Source organism: Salvia splendens, chromosome 16 (assembly GCF_004379255.2).
Source record: "Salvia splendens isolate huo1 chromosome 16, SspV2, whole genome shotgun sequence".
Classification (NCBI taxonomy): domain Eukaryota; kingdom Viridiplantae; phylum Streptophyta; class Magnoliopsida; order Lamiales; family Lamiaceae; genus Salvia; species Salvia splendens.
The window spans coordinates 30,574,469-30,596,140 of NC_056047.1; the positions used below are offsets into that span (position 1 = coordinate 30,574,469).

The 21,672-nt window shown below is 41.3% G+C and overlaps 4 pseudogenes; all 4 read right to left on the reverse strand.

Annotated features, from left to right (window-relative positions):
• Nucleotides 1-4,773: 4,773 nt before the first annotated feature.
• Nucleotides 4,774-4,897, reverse strand: LOC121773052 (annotated as a pseudogene).
• Nucleotides 4,898-5,299: 402 nt separating this feature from the next.
• LOC121773057 lies at nt 5,300-5,418 on the reverse strand (annotated as a pseudogene).
• Nucleotides 5,419-6,360: 942 nt separating this feature from the next.
• LOC121773030 lies at nt 6,361-6,479 on the reverse strand (annotated as a pseudogene).
• Nucleotides 6,480-6,880: 401 nt separating this feature from the next.
• LOC121773043 lies at nt 6,881-6,999 on the reverse strand (annotated as a pseudogene).
• Nucleotides 7,000-21,672: the final 14,673 nt, after the last annotated feature.

Sequence of the window (21,672 nt, forward strand, 5' to 3'; positions counted from 1 at the left end):
AGTACCTCACTCCACACCCATGAGCATCCCGCCATAGTGCCAAGTAGTCGGCAACATAAGACATTAAAGGGGCCCTCTCGTCCCTCTCGAACCCGCGATACAGTTCCACCGCCCGCAGTCCATTCTTGACGTACCTTCCCCTTAGCGGTGCGTGGATCATGATGCCATCTACATGAAAGTAAGTTCCCTTAGCAACCAGTCGCAGAAAAAGAATTAAACGCGTAGAGAACGTCATACGTGCTACCGTGCATATACCTGTCGATTTCCATAAGGAAACGTCATAACAATTCTTTTCCTTTTTTTTTTGCTATCATCCAAGGATAGATGTTGCGTATTTTATAAACGTAGCAATCTGCAATTTCATCGATCTTTCGATCTAGCGTTAGTCGCGCTTCACAAGGTTATCCTTATCTCGCCATCTCATCATCCCTTGGGATTCACGCCCCATTCGTTCCATCAATACTTGTATCGTCATCAACGAAGAAATTCGTATGAACGACTAGCCTACACCAAAGGCTGTTGAAGTCTACTTCTCAAACCTTCCCATTCGTTATCACTTCCAATATGCCTCGTTCAAACTTTTACCTTCTTTCTTGTTGAGCGCGGTGAAACGGAGTGTTGAGCCTTAAATGGATACTCTTTTAGTCTAGCAAAACGAGTCTAGACTAGATTAAATAAACGACTCTCGGTCCAGAGCGGAAGGAAAAATTTCTCTGATACCATTCTGTCACGACCGCATTTCCTAAGGATAGAAAACACGGTTGATCGCGACTAATGGGGGAATTAAGAAGCGGGGAAGAAGGGGGAAAATAATCAAGGGGTACGACATGTAGATCAAAAGGCGAAATTTCATTATCAAATCAAAGTTCCAAATCCTGAAAGTACATAACGTGAATGACATAGTTTGACAATTCAAAGGAAATAAAAGAAATTCTTAAAACGTAGAGTAGCGGAAGCAATTGAGAGTTTGGCTACTAGTATGTATGAAGACACAATAGTAACTGGAACAGTTATTGAATAAAATTCCGGAATCATTGCTCAACATCCTCCGCCTCCCGTTCTCGCTCAACCTGCATATAGAGAAAACATATGCAGGGGCTGAGTACTTGATGCACCCAGTGAACTCATGCCCGAAATACGTTTATCGATAGAATTATGTCAGCCATCATTGAGTGAAACTCAGGTTTTTCTTTAAAATGCCGAGAAACACTAAAATCATTCCTTTAATAAAATAGTGTCCGCGCGGACAATCGTCATCCTCCATCATATACCATATTTGAACCATCATGTGAAACGAGAATGTGGCCACAAACTCGATCACTGGACCGGCCGACCTAAGGGACGGCTCACAGTCCCCATCAGTGCACTAGCCTAAGTAGGGCTGAGCCCCTAGTTAGACCCGAATTCGTTAACCATCAACGTCTAGTAGAACTTTATTCTAGTAGACAATCAGACAAGCAATTCAAAAACAAAATACGGCATGACATACTATTTAAAAACCTCCCTTATTTCACCTTGAACATATCAATTTCAAATAAAAAGATTTAAGTAATAAAGCCCTCCTCAATAGCTTAGAGTTTTCCTTAAGTAGCTTCTCGTTCCGACTCTAGCGGCCGTGCGAACCACCTTTTCGGAAAAAACATAAAGTTCATATCAAATTCTCGGTAACGAAGGTATTTAGAATGCATGCACTCTGATTAAAATCTTTTAATTCTTTTTCTCGGTGTTGGTGTGTTTTCAGTTATTCAGCGGCCGCCCAAGGCATCGCGTGCGACGCCGGTCGGCAGCTTACTCTCGTTCTTTCCTCCGTTGGTTCCTCGTATTTTCCGTGACGTCGAAAATAATTTCAAAAAAAAGTTATTTAAGCGTATACATTAATTATCGCAATTATTTATCTTTGAATGTATATTATTTCATACTTAGGATAAAATTATTCATCCTTCAAAATATTCCGAAATTTAATTAAATAATTTCCCGCGATTTAATTTAATTGACGGCCCAAAAGATATATTTACTTAGCCCACCTTATTCCTCCAATTAAAAAATTTTTAGGAAGCCCCAAAGCTTAGTTTAAAGAGGCCCTACTTTAACTAAACTTCCAATTTTAACTAATAAGGCCCCAAACTAACAACAAAGGCCCCATTCCACAACCAAACCAAAAGTGGCGCAAATTTTCTTTCTTCTTTCACACCACCCTCTCTCTCTCTACCTCTCTCTCTCTCAACAGTGACTACAAGCCCTCCTCCGTCGCTCGCCTTGGCTCGCCGCCGCCACCGAAAACGTCGGGTTACTACTGTCGTACCGTCGTCGTGATCTCGGCCTCCACTCCAGCTGCCGTCGCCGTGCCTGTTCGCAGCAGTCGTCGCTGCTATGCCGTCGGGGAGCTGCTGCCGCGGAGGGAATCAAACGTCGCCGCTGCCGTGCAGCTGGAGTCGCTGCTGCCGCCGCGGGGAAGGAGAGCTACTGCCGTCGCCACCGGGAGCCGCTGTCCGCCCCTGGGGATGTCGAGCGCGGCTGTCCGCCGCTGCCCGTCGCCGACGGCGGCTTCCCCTTTTCCGAAACCACTCCGAACGCCCCTGATTCAACCCGCAACATACACTCTCAATATAAAGTTAAGTTCTTTGAGACTTTTGATTACATACGTCGATCGTTTGATTTGTTTTACAAGTTGAGTTGGTTGAGTTGGTTATGGAAGAATTATGGAATGATGGCAATGTATATATATACATACAACAATTCATGCTTTAGGATAGGGGAGAAATATACCTTCAACTTGGTTGGTTTTGGTGGTGAGTGAAGAAGAATGGTGAAAAAGAATCCTCCTCCTCTTCCCTTCGGTTTCTCTCTCGGCTCCCTCTCTCAATCTTTTTTTTCTTTCTTTGTGCAAGTTGTGGAGAGTTAGAGAAGAGGTAAATGAATAAGTGGTGGGTGACTCTTGGTTTGTAGACATTGATGGGGGAAGATAGAAGGTGGAAAAGTGGAAATTTGGAGGATCTCCACCTTGAAGGGGGAGAGGCGTCGGCTGGGGGGGAAGGGAAGGAGAAGAAGAAGAAGAAGAAGAAGAAGAAGAAGAAGAAGAAGAAGAAGAAGAAGAAGAAGAAGAAGAAGAAGAAGAAGAAGAAGAAGAAGAAGAAGAGGGGGTCTTTGGGCTTGAATTAATTAAATTCCATGTTTGTTGGGCTCAAAACATCTCCCAACACCTTATTTAATTGTTGGGCTCATTTGGTTGCAATTAAAACAAGCCCAACTTTATTTATTAGTAAAAGCACTTTTCTTTTTTTTCCATGGCCCCAAAGCCATTTTTTGTAGATAACCATTTGGGCTCTAATTAAACTTGCAAGGCCCAAAATAAATACATACTTTATATTTTCATATTTTCCTTCGATAATCAAAATTTACGGGTCTTTATTAATTTTGGTTATCTCGTTCTTCACAACCAAAACTCTAAAAAAAATTAAAGTACGTTTAACGACACAACTTATATTTGGTGTTGTTCCAAATATAATCCCTTCAACCATTCCTCGATTTACGCACGTTATTTTCCAAAAAAATATTCATCTCCACGTATTTCATTCGTCTTGCTAAATATAGCAATATCGTCGTCATTCTTTCAACGAGACCTTCAACATGTCTCTCAATGTTAAAAAAAAGGACGTTCCAAAAAAAAAATCACATCATCACATAGAAACCACACTATTTTCCAAAGCACATTTAACGAGAAACATAGCATGCATAAATATTCTATATTAATTATTTCATGACATACTTTAATTTAGTACTTTAAAAGTACGGGCATTACAAGCACGCTTAACTAAAGAGTTCTGATGGGATCCGATGCATTAGCGTTGGTATGATCGCACCCATCAATACATCCGCACTTTATTCTTTCATATCATACGCTCCCGTGCGTAGGTTCAGATCACCCACCCTTCAGACGGCCATAACTTTTGAACCAGAAGGAGTTACGGGACCAACAACATATGATCGCGAAGCTCTCACCAAGCCCCACGTCCTCAACTTGCAACTACTACTGGGAGCAAAAAAAAAGGTCGTTTCGGGCCGTTTTGGGCACTTTTTGACCATAAATGCTGTTTTTCAGCACGTTTAAGGCTGTGGGACCCGCTCGTTATCAGCGCGCGAAGAATTTCTTAACTACCTTCTTCGTACTCTTTAACCACTAGCAGGTCATTGATTATCGCACCATAGTAATACCAACGGAAATAGAACTAAAATGATGTAAAAAATATTGACGTACTCGAAAAATGGGGTGCAACACGAGGACTTCCGAGGAGGTCACCCATCATAGTAGTACTCTAGCATAAGCACGCTTAACTTGGGAGTGCTGATGGGATCCGGTGCATTAGCGTTGGCTCCCATCAATACATCCGCACTTTATTCTTTCATATCGTACGCTCCCGTCCACAGGTTCTGATCACTCACCCTTCAGATGGCCACTTTTAAACCGGAAGGAGTTATGGGACGCACATCATATGATTGCTAAGCTCTCGCCGAGCCGCACGTCCTCAGCCCACAATTATGGCCGGGAGCAAAAAAAGGTCTCTTCGGGCCGTTTTGGGCACTTTTCGACCATAAATGCTGTTTTTTTGCACGTTTAAGGCTGTGGGACCCGCTTGTTATCAGCGCGTGAAGAATTTCTTACCTTCCTTCGTCGTACACTTCAACCACTAGCAGATCATCGATTTTCGTACCGTAGTAATACCAACGGAAATAGAACTAAAATGATGTAAAAAAATATTGACATACTCGAAAAATGGGGTGCAACACGAGGACTTCCGAGGGGTCACCCATCCTAGTACTACTCTAGCACAAGCACAAGCACGCTTAACTTCGGAGTTCTGATGGGATCCAGTGCATTAGGGCTGGTATGATCGCAATCATCAATACATCCACACTTTACTCTTTTATATTGTACGCTCCCCGTCCGCAGGTTCTGATCACCCACCCTTCAGACGGCCATAACTTTTGAACCGGAAGGAGTTAAGGGACCCACAACATATGATCGTGAAGCTCTCACCGAGCCCCACGTTCTCATCCCTCAGCTATTGCCAGGAGCAAAAAAAAGGTCTTTTCGGGCCATTTTGGACACTTTTTTACCATAAATACTTTTTTCAGCACGTTTAAGGCTGTGGGACCCGCTTTCTATCTGCGTGTGAAGAATTTCTGACCTTCCTTCTTCGTATTCTTTAACCACTAGCAGTTCATCGATTTTCACACTATAGTAATACCAACGGAAATAGAACTAAAATGATGTAAAAAAATATTGACGTACTCGACAAATGGGGTGCAACACGAAGACTTCTGAGGGGGTCACCCAACCTAGTAATACTCTAGTACAAGCATGCTCAACTTCAGAGTTCTGATGGAATCCGATGCATTAGCGTTGGTATGATCGCACCCATCAATACATCCGCACTTTATTCTTTCATATCATACGCTCCCGTGCGCAGGTTCTGATCACCCACCCTTCAGATGGCCATAACTTTTGAACCGGAAGGAATTACGGGACCAACAACATATGATCGCGAAGCTCTCACCGAGCCCCACGTCCTCCACACGCAACTACTTCTAGGAGCCAAAAAAAGGTCATTTTGGACCGTTTTGGGCACTTTTTGACCATAAATGCTGTATTTCAGCACGTTTAAGGCTGTGGGACCCGCTCGTTATCAGCGCGCGAAGAATTTCTTAACTTCCTTCTTCGCACTCTTAAACCACTAGCAGGTCATTGATTATCGCACCATAGTAATACCAACGGAAATAGAACTAAAATGATGTAAAAAAATATTGACGTACTCGAAAAATGATGTAAAAAAATATTGACGTACTCGAAAAGGGGGTGCAATACGAGGACTTCCGAGGATGTCACCCATACTAGTAGTACTCTAGCAAAAGCAAGCTTAACTTGAGAGTGCTGATGAGATCCGGTGCATTAGCGTTGGCTCCCATCAATACATCCGCATTTTATTCTTTCATATCGTACGCTCCCGTCCGCAGGTTCTGATCACCCACCTTTTAGACGGCCAATTTTAAACCGGAAGGAGTTACAGGACGCACATCATATGATTGCGAAGCTCTCGCCGAGCCCCACCTCCTCAGCCCACAATTATGGCCGGGAGCAAAAAAAAGGTCTTTTCGGGCCGTTTTGGGCATTTTTCGACCATAAATGCTTTTTTTGGCACGTTTAAGGCTGTGGGACCCGCTTGTTATCAGCGCACGAAGAATTTCTTACCTTCCTTCTTCGTACACTTCAACCACTAGCAGGTTATCGATTTTCGTACCGTAGTAATACCAACGAAAATAGAACTAAAATGATTTTAAAAAATATTGCCATATATGAAAAATGTGGTGCAACACGAGGACTTCCAAGGGGGTCACCCATCCTAGTACTACTCTAGCACAAGCACGCTTAACTTCGGAGTTATGATGGGATCCAGTGCATTAGCGCTGGTATGATCGCACTCATCAATACATCCGCACTTTATTCTTTTACATCGTACGCTCCCGTCCGCACGTTCTGATCACCCACCCTTCAGACGGCCATAACTTTTGAACCAGAAGGAGTTACGGGACCCACAGCATATGATCGCGAAGCTCTCGCCGAGCCCCACGTTCTCATCCTGCAACTATTGCCGGGAGCAAAAAAAGGTCTTTTCGGGCCATGTTGGGCACTTTTTTATCATAAATGCTATTTTTCAGCACGTTTAAGGCTGTGGGACCCGCTCGTTATCAGCGCGCGAAGAATTTCTGACCTTTCTTCTTCGTATTCTTTAACCACTAGCAGTTCATTGATTTTCGCACCATAGTAATACCAATGGAAATAGAACTAAAATGATGTAAAAAAATGTTGACGTACTCGAAAAATGAGGTGCAACACGAGGATTTCTGAAGGGGTCACCCATCCTAGTACTACTCTAGTACAAACACGCTTAACTTCGGAGTTCTGATGGGATCCGATGCATTACCGTTGGTATGATAGCACCCATCAATACATCCTCACTTTATTCCTTCATATCTTCAGAAGGCCATAACTTTTGAACCGGAAGGTGTTACGGGACCCAAAACATATGTGTCACGACCGCCCTTCTAGGGTAATTAAATGCGACGATCGTGACATAACAGGACTTAAATGCAATCAAATAAAAGGGGCTAGGGTTTTATAAAAAGGGGTTTGACCAAGGAAGTAAATGAACAATAAATCAAGAGAAAAGGGTCAGGGTGACGCTTTGACAGATGGACCAAAGGAGAAAACAATTATAATCATTGGTATTCAAGATAACAAAGGGTTCAACGTACTCCAAAACGTATCATATCTTTAGATTCTAAACGGAACTCAAAATAGTGTCAAGATCAAACAATAAGTAAAAGAGGTTTCAGCGGAAGCATCCAAAAGAAGAGTGAAATTATGTATGAAAACACAACGACACTCACAGATCAAAGATAAACAATTCATTCTTCAATTAACTTGCTCAACACCACCATACTCTCGTCGTCGCTCAACCTGCACATAGGGAAAACACATGCAGGGTTGAGTACTATAAAATACGCAGTGAGCTCATGCCGAAAACATTTTCAATAAAAGTATTATTTATCATGCTACACATAAGTAACCATCGGGGTTTAGCTTTAGGATATGGTCCTTATTTAAAAGAAGAGCCCACCTCGACGGCTTAGATCTCAAGCACTTTCTTCCCCTTGCTATCACGCTGAGAGCTCGAGTTATCACCTTTAAAATTTATGTGTATCACAAATCAGTCCCAATTATCGACTCAAAATCATGCATGTCCCCAACGTTTCCCTTTTCCCATCAATTCATTTTATCAACATAAGGAAACGCACCATAGCATACATCAACGCACAACACATCATTACATCATTGAATGAGTTTCTTAACACATATGCATCATGTATATCATTCAACGCTTAACAACATAGTCTGTTTTTGCATGACTTAAATTTGGCAGAAGAGCGAAGTCGTTTTAGTAAAAATCGTTAAATATCCATCCGACCTCCGTTGGGGCTGAAATTTTACCACAATACAGTAGATATATCAAAGATCATCTAGTTAAAATTTCACATAAAAATCACATCCTTAGGTCGGTCAAATCAAAAACAAAACTCACTGGTCGAGAATACAAATTCTGACAGAACTGCGCAGTCGATTTCAAAAGGGCTGATATTCACACACAACACAGAAGACACCTTGAAGTTTACTCAGTTAAAATTTCGCACCAAAATAAGATCGTTTGGTCAGTCAAACACACGTCGGAATCTACTGTCTGAACACCACAGTTGTCATGCTTCCAAATTTCGAATTAGGGTTTATCAAATATTCATCCCAACATATATATTCATACTTCCAACACATAATGATGCTTCAAAAAGATCTCACCATCATGTCCTCATATAATCACATAGCATTCACCACAAATCATCCACAAGTTCATTCATAAACAACCTAAATGCATATACATATCCTCTTTTTCATGTAACCATCAATCCCACCCGATTAAATATTAGATCTACGATCTCTACACTTATTATATGCATGATGGAATCAAAATCAAGGTTTCAATGGAGAGGATGAGGAAAAGAAATTCAATTATACCTTTCTTGATCAAAAGCAATCGGTAGAAACAAAGTATAATCTTTATTCTTCAAAAATTCTTAAGGCTTCAACTTAAATTCTTCTCAAAAGATGAAGAATTTATGGAGAAAAATTGGGAGAGAGTGGGGAAAGGAGAGTGGCCTGAGGGAGAGGGAGTAGGCCTGTAGTTAGTGGGGTTACGGTTAGGGTTTTCTCATGTATTTATAGAGATCAAGAATATAATCCCACAATTAAATAATTAGAGATTTGAGAAGATATGGGGGAAAGGAATTGGCGTGAAATCTGGGGAGAAATAAGAGGATTTTCGAATTTTAGGCTATTTAATTAGCCTATGATTTAATTTGGTATTTCACGGAGTAGAATAAAATGCTACGGAGCAGAAAATAATAAATCCTCCCAATAAATAATGAGTAGGCGATTTTTATATATATTCTCCCACAAGGAATTAAATTCAAATCCGAATTTAAATAGAATATGGCAAGATCTCCTTAGATATTGTAAGATTTGCTAGGATGTTTATATTTATTCATGGAAGGGAATAAATAAGGGATCAAAATATATAATGAATAATTTCCTCCTCCCATAAATAGGAGAATTTCGAAATCTCCATGGTGTAAGGCATAGGTGTCATTTTCACATGGAGAGAATAAGGAATAATCGGACTTTGGATTTAATTTGGATAAATATCCCAAGCAATTAATTAAATCCAAGGAAAAATAGGATTTCTTCTCCAATAATAACAGGGTCGAAAATGCCAAATGAATACTGATGCTCCTATTTAATCTCACTCATCCCTTAAGAAATAATTCGCCACAATATATTTCACCCCGCATAGATTATTAACACAACCACGTCACAATTTCAACCATTTTCACTTCCACCACATATTCTCAACACTTTGACCTTTCAATGGCCACGTCATATGTTCCACATCTTTAACTATTCAACAACCACGTCATATGCTCAACGGATTTGACTAATCAAATCAAATCTAAATTCCAAAACGCAATTAGGTCATACAGAAAATATGCAATTAATTCACTCATCATTTAATTCACTCATCATTTAATTCACATACTTCACGACATTAAAAGCATTAAATGCAAAAATTTTATGCTTCGCAAATTAGGGTTCCGAAAGTGGGGCGTTACATCCTACCACTCTTAAAAGAAATTTCAACCCGAAATTTGGTCCCTTCATGAGAAGTGTTCTAGGTACAATTCCATAATCTTGTCCTCAAGTTCCCACGTGGCTTCTTCGTACCCGTGGTTTCTCCACAACACTTTTACGCTAACTATCGATTTATTTCTCAAATTCTGAACCTTTCTGTCCAGGACCATTTGGGGTCTCTCCTCGTAGCTCAAGTCGGAATTCAACGCAACTTCTTCGTAATGAATCACATGCTTTGGGTCGAACACGTATTTCCGCAACTGTGATACGTGAAAGACGCTATGCACATTTCCGAGACTTGGCGGTAGCGCCAGTCGGTACGCAATGGGTCCTACTCCTTCTAGAATTTCATGAGGCCCGATAAATCGCGGTTTCAACTTTCCCTTAACACCAAAACGCGTTATCCCTCTCGACGGGAATACTTTGAGGAAAGCTTTGTCTCCGGCTTGAAATTGCAAGTCGGTTCGTCAGACATCCGCGTACGACTTTTGTCTGTCCTGGGCTTGTTTGATTTTCTTTTTCACGAATTTGTCGAACAAATTTTAATCATTTCTTTAACTGCATCAGGTCCAAGTACTCTTCGTTCGCCAACTTCGTCCCAATAGAGCGGAGATCTACACTTTCTTCCATACAAGGCTTCGTACGGTGCCATGTTTATCGTTGCTTGGAGACTGTTGTTGTAAGCAAATTCGATCAGCGGTAGCACTGATTCCCAACTTCCTCTGCGGTCGAGCACCACGGTTCTTAACATGTCCTCAAGAGTTTGGATCGCCCTCTCGGATTGTCCATCGGTCTGCGGGTGAAGCGCCGTGCTAAAATTCAATCGAGTTCTAAGCTCGCGTTGCAGACTCATCCAAAATCTTGAAGTGAATTTCGGGTCACGGTCGGACGTGATTGTCACTAGGACTCCATGCAGTCGCACTATTTCCTTTATGTAGATCTGAGCTAGCTTGCTCGATCCATGCGTTACGGGAATCGGTATGAAATGCGCACACTTGGTGAGTCGGTCTATAATTACCTATATGGCAGTATTCCCTTTTTGCGTCTTTGTCAATGCCGTCACAAAATCCATAGCGATGTGCTCCCATTTCCACTCGGGAATTTCAAGTGGTTGCAACTTTCCGTACGGTCGTTGATGTAGAGCCTTCACTTGCTTGCAGGCTAAGCAGCGCTCCATAAATGCCGCTATGTCTCTCTTCATGCCATTCCACCAAAAGGACTTTTTCAAGTCTTGATACATCTTCGTGCTTCCCGGGTGAGCGGTGTATGGAGTCTCATGAGATTCACTCATGATCTCGTTCTTGAGTTCCACGTCGTTTGGTACGCACAGTCTCCCTTCAAAAGTGAGGGCATTGTCGTATCCATCCGTTGTGCTGCAACGATTCTCGTTCTTAGATTAGGTTCAACCACTAAGGTGGCAATTCGGCCTTCCACTGTTTCAGGTGCCCTTACCACTTCCAATTGCATTTTACTAAACTCTCGTATTAGACTTTCATCTTCCGTCAGAAAAGCAGCTAGTTGCGAATGGTTCCTTCGGCTCAAAGCATCTATAACTACATTTGCTTTGCCAGGGTGTTAGGTGATGCCACAATCGTAGTCCTTTACTAATTCGAGCCATCTTCGTTGTCGCATGTTCAAATCTTTCTGCTCGAAGGAAAATTTCAGGCTCATGTGGTCCGTAAAGATTTCACATCGAACTCCGTAGAGATGGTGCCTCAAAATCTTTAGGGCATGCACTACTGCTGCTAGCTCCAAGTCGTGGGTTGGGTAGTTCAACTCGTGCTGTCTCAATTGTCGTAACACTTAGGCGATCACTTTGATGTTCTGCATCAACACGCATCCTGGTCCCACCTTCGAATCGTCGGTGCAGACTACGTAGTTCACTCCAGGCTCCGGCACAGCTAACACTGACGCGGTGGTCAATTTCTCTTTCAAGAGTTGCCTCAACTTTGGCCGGATCCACTTGGGTTCCTTCTGCCGATACAATGTGTCCAAGAAAGTTTACTTCTTTCAGCTAAAATTCACACTTGCTAAATTAGGCTTATAGCTTCTCGGTCCTCAACGTCTCCAAAGCGATTCGTAGATGCTCCTCATGCTCCTTCCCGTTCTTCGACTACACCAGGACGTCATCTATGAAGACCAAAACGAATTTATCCAAGTACGGATGGAATACCCGGTTCATCAAGTCCATGAATACCGCAAGTGCATTTGTTAGACCGAACAACATCACAACAAACTCATAGTGACCATATCTTGTACGAAATGCGGTCTTCGGTATGTCCTCCTTTCGAACTCTCAGTTTGTGATATCCGGGCCTTAAGTCCATCTTTGAAAACACGCCGGCTCCTCGGAGTTGGTCAAACAGGTCATCTATCCTCGGCAGTGGATACTCATTCTTGAGAGTCAATTTGTTCAACTCTTTATAGTCGATACACATTCTCATCGACCCGTCCTTTTTCTTGACGAAAAGCACCGGTGTGCCCCACGGTGAGACACTAGGCCTAACGAATCCTAGGTCCATGAGCTCTTGAAGTTGTATCTTGAGTTTCTCCAACTCCTTAGGCGCCATTCGATACGGTGCCTTAGACACAGGTGCGGCTCCTGGTTCGAGGTCGATTGTAAACTCCACTTGTCGATCTGGCGGCGGTCCAGGTAACGCTTTGGGAAAAACATCTGGAAATTCTCGCACAACAGCGACGTCTTCCACTTTCCTTTCCTCCATCTCCTCTCCGTGGAGATAAACGAGATATGCAGGATGCCTTTTCTTCATCATTGCGGTAGCTTGAAGTGAAGAGATTATAGCGGTTCGCTGGTTCATCGAGATTCCATGGTACACGATGGGTTCCTTTCCCCGGAGCTTGTAGAGATATTTGTCTCTCATTACAACGAATCGTCGCAAAATTCACGGTCAACCAATCCATCCCTAAAATTCGCGATCGTGAGCGACTAACTTAAGGTTTCCCATAACGATTTCTATGTTCGAGCATGTTCGAGAGATTTCTATTGTCCCACCCACTGGTGAAGACAATACCATCTTTAAGTTCAGATTTGCTAACAAGCAAGCTCAATGTATTCACATACAAATCAGATACGAATGAAAGCGATGAGCCCGTATCAAACAACACAACGACAGGAGTGTCGAGAATTTCACCCATACCTGTCAGGTTTCCTTTTTCGCGATCACCTCGCTCCATCTTCGGTTGTTTTTGTTCCAACGCGTACGCTCTAGCTTGAGTCAGAAGTATTGGGCGGTGGGGTGGTTGTTGTCGTGACGGCTGGTCGTGATTTCCTCTCGATTCACCCTGCGGTGCCCTTGGTTGCTGACGGGATCCTTGATCGTTCTGCCTCAATCCCGATCCTTCCTTCTTGCTCGGACACTCCCTAGAGAAGTGACCATTCCCTCCGCAGTTGTAACACTTGGTAACGTTTTGATGTCGACATTCTCCGAAGTGATACTTAGAGCACACGTTGCACTGTGGTGCCCTGGATCGGTAGTCTCCTCTCTGACTAGAAGTATGTTGTCCTCCTCCGTGTTGAGATCGATGCTGACTCGACTGGTACCGTTTTCCGCCGTAAGGAGTCTGAGAATCATCCCACTTCCTTTTCTCCCGGGAGTGGTGTGTCATTTTTGAGCATGTCTGACTATAGAAACTTATTCCTTGTGTATATTCGAGTCGACTACTGCATTTCCCTACCGTCTAGTATCAAGGATTCGAAATTTGACCCAACAGTCTTACTTGGTTATGAACAGACTTCAAATTGTTGCAACATTGCTAAGGATGTCTTTAGTCGGGAAGGCTCCAAAATTAATTAAGGAAGCAAGAACAACAATGCAATGATTGAGTTTCATTGGACTTAACCTGTCCATTCTAAGAATTAAATGGTTTAGAGGTATCAAATAAAACATATAGAGCTTTGAGAATATAATTCTGATGAGAAATCGGAAGAACATGAGATAGGTCATGGAAACAGGATGAAACTGCAAAAAATGTCAAATTCCATAGCCGACTGCTAGATGAAAATTTGCAAAATTCCGGACAGCAATTTCGAAATTTCCTAATTTGTGGGAGAAGAAATTATTCATTTTTTATTTTGATCCCTTAATTATTTCTTTCCATGATTAAATTGGAATATCCTAGCAAATCTTGCCTTGTCTTATTTTGTTAAAGATTTGGAAATTATTCCTTGTGGAAGGAGTTAAATCACACGCCTACTACCATTTAATTTGGGGAGAATTATTATTAATTTTCCTGCTCCGTATTATTTTATTCTGCTCCGTGAAAATACCAAATTAAATCAAAGACTAATCAATTAGCCATGATTTTCGAAAATCTCACCTTAATTTCTCCCTCCAATTCACGCTAATTCCTCCCCCAAATCTCCTCCAAATATCTTTTAATTAATCCTCCACATCTTCATGCAATTAAATGAGAGATTTTATTCTAACCTTATAAATATAACCAACCCCAAACCCTAGCCCCAAATCACATGCCCCCTCTCTCATTTCACACGCCCCCTCCCCTTGCTCCACTTCTCTCCCACTTGTTCTTCCACTCTACTCAAATATTCTTTCGAATTTCCAAGAGATTGTTGAAGAAGCAAGACTTTTATTCGTTCCTACCGTTTGTTTCGTCCAAAGAAGGTAAAATCAAACCTCCATTCTTCATCCTTTCCATCCCAACTCTTCTTTTGTTTCCCTCATGCATCTAGTGAGTGTAGGGATTTAAAATCTAAGGGATTTAATCGGTGGGAATTTGTGTTTGTATGTGTGTTTGTGTTTTGAATGAATTCGTATGATGATCTAATGAATCTATGGTGAATGATATATATGATGTTATGAAAACATGAGTGTGAGGACTCTTTTAAGCATGTATGTGTGTTAAAACCATGAAAAGGTTGTGTTTGAATGAATGCGGATAAAACCCTAATTCGAAATTTTGAAGCATTTAAAACTGTGAATTCGGACAGTAGGTTTCGATATGTATTTGACCGACCAAATGAACTCCAATTTGATCGATTCTTTTTCCTAAGTAAACATCATGATGTCTTCTGTGTTGTTTGTTAAATTCAACTCATTTGGATAAAAGATGGATTTTTGGTGAATTTTTAAATTTGACTGCGCATTTCTGGCAGAAACTGTTTTCTCGACCAGTAGGTTATGTTTTCTATTTGACCGACCTAAAAAGGTTATTTTTGCGTGATTTTTAAACTGGAAGTTATTTTATGAGTCTACTGCTTTGTGGTAAAGTTTTAGCCCCAACGGAAGTCGGGTGAAGTTTTAATAATTTTTACAAAATAGTTACGCAGTGCTGCCAGATTTCTATCTTGACAAAAACACTATGTTGTTACAAGTGAATTACTTGATGTATCTATGTGATGACGTGATGTGTTATTCAAATATGGGAAAAGGGAAACGATAGAGACATGCATAATATTAAGTCGATGGTTGTGACTGATAAGATATATATATTACCTAAAGGTAATAACTCGTGCGCGAAGCGTGATAACAAAGGGAAAGCAGTAGTCGAAATCTAAACGGTCGAGGTGGGCTTCTTTTCTACCCTACATTTTTGTGGGTTTTCTTTTACTAAAATCTTTTACGTATGACTGTGGAGCTATAAGGGTGGTTTAAAGCGATTATCATGCCGTGATTTGTTTTAACGTGTCTATCTGATGTGGCTGTTGCCACTGTTATATAAATCGAATTCGGGTCCTCGTAGGGCCGCAAACCCTACTTGGATTAGTGTACACCTATGGTAGACTGTGTGCTAGCGTACGGCCTGGCCGGTCTAGTGACCTGGTTTGCGGCCGCATTCCTTGTCATGTATTGGCAGATATGGTTGATGACGATAGGGAAAAATGACTGCGCAGTCGCTGTTTTGAACAATGGAAAATATTTTGGTGCCTCGGGCCTTTATAAAGCTCAAACCCCGATGGTTACCTACGTATGTCATGATAATATGTACTCTTAATTAAAATGTTTTCGGCATGAGCCACTGAGTATTTTCAAAAGTACTCAGCCCTGCATATGTTTTCTCTATGTGCAGGTTGAGCAGCGACGAGCGGTTGGTGGTGTTGAGCCGGAATTAATAATAAACTATGGTTGTTTTGAAACTCCGAGCGTCGTCGTGTCTTCACACATGACGTCACTCTTCTCTTGGATGCTTCCGCTATGATGTTTGCTTTACATACTTTTTATTTAAATTCTAAAACTGTTTCATTTGGGATTTGTGCAAACTCGTTACTTATTTTGAATAAATGCTAAACCCTTAGTCTTTTACTTGTTGAACATAAATACTTTTGGTTGTTTTATTTATTAAACTTAAATTTTTGGTCAAACCTTTATTGAAACCCTAGTCTTCTATGCCCGTTCATTAAGCCCCTTTAAGTCGCGATCGCCCGCTTTTATTAACCCTAGGGGGCGGTCGTGACAGTAGTTGTTTTGATGTTTTTCTCTTAGTTAACTCTTGTTGTTTTCCGTTTTGTTGCTCGATCTTGAATCTGAGTTTGGAATTCTGTGATTTAAGTTGAGATTGTCGAAGATCGTTTATGAGATGGAGTTTTTTTGTTTGAAGTTTGTTCAGATCTGATGTATTCCGAGTTGAAGCTTGTTTATCTGAGTTTGATTATGTTGATCTCTGATTGCTAGTCTAGATTTGAGTGTAACATTTGAATCTCTTTGTATTTGCTTGTTTATGCCTGGATCTGAGATTGAGATGTTGGTTGCATGGAGTTTGAGTAGTTTCATGTTGATTTGTTTCCTTTACGTCTGAATTGCATGGATCTTTCTCAAATTTATTTTCTAGCTCGTTTTATGTTAAATACTATGTTTGGATCTGCCATGGATGCTTAGCTAATTTACTTTTGTGGAACGTAGAAGAAGGCCGTAGTTAGTTAGAACAACCATCTCTGTCACCTTTTTTGTTGTAGCATCTTTTCAATAGTGCATAGTTTCTTTTCAGTGGTCTCGATTACTTTTCGCAGTCGTACCTTTTTGGTTGAGTTGTTCAGTTTGTTTTGTATTCATCTTAAGTTCATTCTTTATTTTGACTAGTTAGGGTCTGGAATCTGTTATGTTGCTCTACTCCAAGCATATGGAAAGTTAAATTCTCTGTTTAACGTTTGTAAATTTGTTTGTTGTTGCAACTGCAAAATCTCTTTATGCAGAGAAACAAATGGATCCTTGTACTTTTAGAGGATACTCCTCTAAAGGTGAGACACGAAGGCTCTCTCCTACTTCTTTGGTCGCGAAAGGAGATACATGTCTACTTTATCTCCGAGTAGTAATTTCTCCAAATGTCGATCTACTTCTTACAAGTTGCTACAGAAAGGGAAAGGTATTTTGTGTGATGACTTCACATGCTTCTTCATAATCATTTTACATTATATAATTAACACTCTTTTATGTCAGATGCAGACTAGTGTTCTTATTGCATTTGCTACATCGGGTCATCTTTTATTCCAAAGCTTCACAGGAAGTTTCTGGTAATAGAAATTTTCTTTCACACTTCAAAGATGTAATTCAACCTCCAAATGTCTCTATTCTTCTTTAATAATTGTGTAGTCTTGTTCCTGAGATTTTCCCTTTTCTTCCGTCAAATAGTTCTTTAGGTTGCTGCAAAGATCATTTTTATTGGTAGCTGTCGGGGAAGAATTTTGCAGCAATGATTGGTAAAAGTTGACAAAGAAATACTCATTCCTCCGGGCAGAGTATCTTATTCACTATTGTTTCTCGTCAGTATATATATTGTGGCCATGCTTCATGATAGTCTCGAAATTTCTTTGGATGATCAAAAGTACATTTGTAAAGCATCGATCATAGGAAGTTGGGAGGTGCGAATCTTAGTTTTCTTCTAAATTGTAACATTATATTCCATTTTGTAAAGCAAGATCATAGGTCATGTCACGGTATGTACATGCCCATATGTATAGAAGAAGAAGAAGAGGCGTAGAGGGTCCTGTTCATATAATCCATAGATGGAATGATTGCAGAAAGATGAGTTATGTTGGTGATGCTCACTACTTCCCTAAATTCTTTTTATTTATTAATCTTTCTAGGTTAGTTTTGGTACTCAAAAAATTTTCTGTTAAGATTGGTGACCTACTTTACTTCAAAAGTTGTGGCCTACTTACTGGTAGTGGAAATTTTCAGTTCTTCATTGAACTGGAGATCTATCTTCTTTTCTAGTCGAGTCCTTTCGATTTTGACAAGTTTTTCCCACCCAAAGGTCGTACGCTCAGTTCATGATACTGATTAGAAGATTTGTGGTCGAGTACGAAGATCATCACGTGGAGAAGGCACAAGCAATCTTTGATTCCGTGGAGAATCAAATCGCGTCGATGAGAAAGTAGCACTGCGATTGTGGTTGGAGAATCATCATCATGGAGACATCGAGGCAACAGTGCCGATGGCTGCTTGGATGTCGTAATCATCAAGTTGCGATTGCGGGGATGGGCAGTCCATCGGGCTCCCCGAGACGTGCTGGTGCATGCAAGGGGAATATATATTATTTTCATGTCACGTGAATTGCTTGAACGCATGAGTTTCTTCATTTGGTTTGTGTTGTTATTCTCTCTTGAATATTCGATGACACGAAGACCGCCAAGAATATGAAAGACCATGAAAAACAACGATTCTTTTTTATGTTTCTGTTTTCCACAATGAGAACACTAAAGCTTCGATTTGTCTTGTTTGAACTGGCGGCGTTTGGTGGTGGCTGGTGCTCCGGAGCATTGAGGCGGAGTTCCCGTTCATTGCTGGTTTCGGGCTGCAAAATTGAGACCGATCACGCTCGTTGCCGGTTGGATTTGTGGTTGTTGCCGGCATAATTTTGAGTTGGACGGCTTCCCTCTTGATCAAGACGTATATAACCTCCGCTGAGGGCCAAGGAGTTTCCTTGAGAATATCCCGTTTGACCGAATCTTATCACGTGTGGAGGCCGGTTAGGAACTTGAACAATCGTTGCGTTCCGCTATACCGTCAGAACTGCCCAATTCCTTTGTCACAACAATCAACAGGTTGATGTTGGCATCGATCCACATCAATCCATGTCCCGTGTAAGTGTTGCCAACATCTTTCGAGATCTTATTCTCCTTGTGTGATTTGTCCCGCTTTCTCCACCAGGTCGTACAACAGGTAGGGATAGGAAGAGCTTTCGAAAGTCACATCCAAGCTTTCCCACAAAGCTTGGGCAATTTGGTGATGAGTTAAGTCGACCATAATATTAGTTTCAATATTATCCAATATCTACGAGAAAACTATCAAATCTGTTTCCTCCCAATAGGTGTAATCGGCCGCCTCTGGTTTTGGTGGTGGTGGATTGCCGGTTATGTGCTTGAGTACCCTTCTACTTCCGATCTAGATTTTCATCAGTCGGGCCCTCAACGGATAATTTATTTCCTGGAGACTGACTGCATCAGTAACCGTCTTACTCCAAAACTTACTAAAAACTGACAAATAATAGAAAACCACTCTCTCTCTCCTATGGGCACCCTTCTTCTCTTCTATTTTCTCACTCCCTTTTCTCTCTCCTTTCCGTTTCAACCCATTTCCGCCTCCCCATTCTTTATGTGCCATGTCCCCACTCTCTCCCTTCCACTCCCACCTCTTTAACTCTCCTATGTGTAAATGGGCGGCCGACACCAGGCAAGCCCCCGCTAGAGCGGGGGTTTGGCCCTATGCTAGTTCCGTCGGTGGTTACGTTGTCGGGTTGGTTGCTACAGCAGTGACGTTCTGATCAGTGAGGTCAAGCACTCTAGAAGTGGCTACGGACCGGGTGGGAGCCCGTCAGTGGCGGTTCCTGCCTCCCTGGCTCGTGTGGTTGCGCCAGCTTCTGAAAATAATTAGGTTTCCTAAACCCTAGATTTGATTTTGGATATATTTTGAAGATATTATTTATAATAAGATTAAAATATATTGATATGGCTCGTTTCATGCATGTGTTCTGTGTTAAAACAAGGCCCAATTATGTATTCTAACGTGCAATTGTGAGCCAGGTGTATGCAAAGGTCCGCCATATTCGGAAAATGAACTGATCAGTTGGGCGGACAAGCGGATGAAGGAATAGGAGTTGTTTTGCTGCACAAACAGATCAAGACAAAGCAATTGGCAGCAACAAGAGCACCCGATTGGGAGATCTGATACGCTCGGATTTTGCACGGTTGCCCTAAGGCACCCTAAAGCAAGGGCAAGAGTGACCTTTTGAGGGACAGTTGCCCTAGGGATCTGATACACTCAGATTTTACACGGTTTTAAGCCATCTTTTGGTCTGTTTTCAATGTCAAAGTTGCATTACATGTCCATTATTTGCATATTTTATCTATTTTGGTATTTTGACATGTTTTATGAGAAATGTGCATATTTGAGCCTAAAAAGGGAGTCAAAATGCGAAGTTGGAAATTTGGAGCTGTTCTGCATGTCCAGCAGTCAGCTGCAACTCTGCCGACGACCGCTGGCGCCCAACGACCGCTAAGCCAGTAGCGGCCCGCTTCGGGGAAGTTGTGCATGAAGTCAAGACACGCCCAGCGACCGCTGGAGTATTCCTGGTGACTGCTACCGAGAGTCTAGAGAGTTATGGGATGATGGCTAGCGACAGTTGAAAAAAGTGCAGCGGCCCTCCAGCCTAGAGACAGAAGCCTCGGACCAACCCACAACGATCGCTGGCCAAGGTGCAGCTGCCCGCTGGGAAATAGCGGCGAGCAGAATTTGCCCTACTTTCTCTCCAAAATTTACCATATTTTGCAACCATTTCCTTATATGATGAGGGGCGATTTTTCCCCTATAAATAGCCCCCCGAAGCTTCATCAAAAAGAGATCTTCTCTTTGCCAAATATTTCTAGAGCTTAAAGTTAGAGTGCTTCATTGTGCAAGGAGTTGAAGAAGGAATCAAGATCATCAAGGCTATAAGGATTCAACCTTTGGGTTATTGCTTTAGTTTTTATTTTTTCATTGTCTTCCCTTCAATCAATGTTTTTAGCTTATTCTATAATGTGTAACTAAATTCATAGAATTCTAGGCATGTGTTAGTAACTTTAATTGGTTCATACAATTCTTATTTCTGTTTAACATCCATTTGTTCTTACTTTGTTTCTTCCTTAAGTTGTTCCATAATACTTCACGTTTGAGTGACACATTCGGTGATGATTTAATAGAACTTGCTACATAACCGTGAGAGGAGGTTGGCGAGTTAGATCCACTTAATAGACACTACAATTAGCTTCTTTTAAAACGGCACTGTTAATTGAGAGTGGGGACTTTATAAGGGTCTTAGGAGCTTCTAGGAGTTACGTATTTAGGATTGACAACCCTAATGTTTATAATCAACGTTTGCATCGCATGAGCATAAACTAGATGACTCGTTCTATCAAAGTAAAAACTGTGCTAGGGTGTTGTAGTTGGAATTTGTATAACAATAATTGTGAAAGCACATCCCTGGAATTCTCTTATTTCTATACTTTTATCTCCGTGACTTATTTGCAATTAGTTTTTTTTTTTTTTTTTTTTGAAAAAAAAAAAAAAAAAAAAAAAAACTTTCGGTTCTCCAAATAGTAGTTGTTTCTTTGCTTTTTATTGTTTTTTGTTTTCAAAAATTCCCAAAACTTTCGGTTCTCCAAATAGTAATTGAGTTTTAGTATAAGATAGACAGCCTGTGTTTGTTTTCCCCGTGATCGACATCTGGTACTAACTTTAGCTATACTATTTCTACTCTGTATACTTGCAGGTATTTATAGTGCTAATAAAAAGTGCATCAGGATTAAGACCTCACGTCTTCCTATAAATGGAAATAGAGAAGGAGGAAGGAGGCAGCACTCAATAGACTTCAGCTATCTCCTACGGTTGAAATGGGGGCTCTCAACACTCCAAACTCCTGATTTCCGCC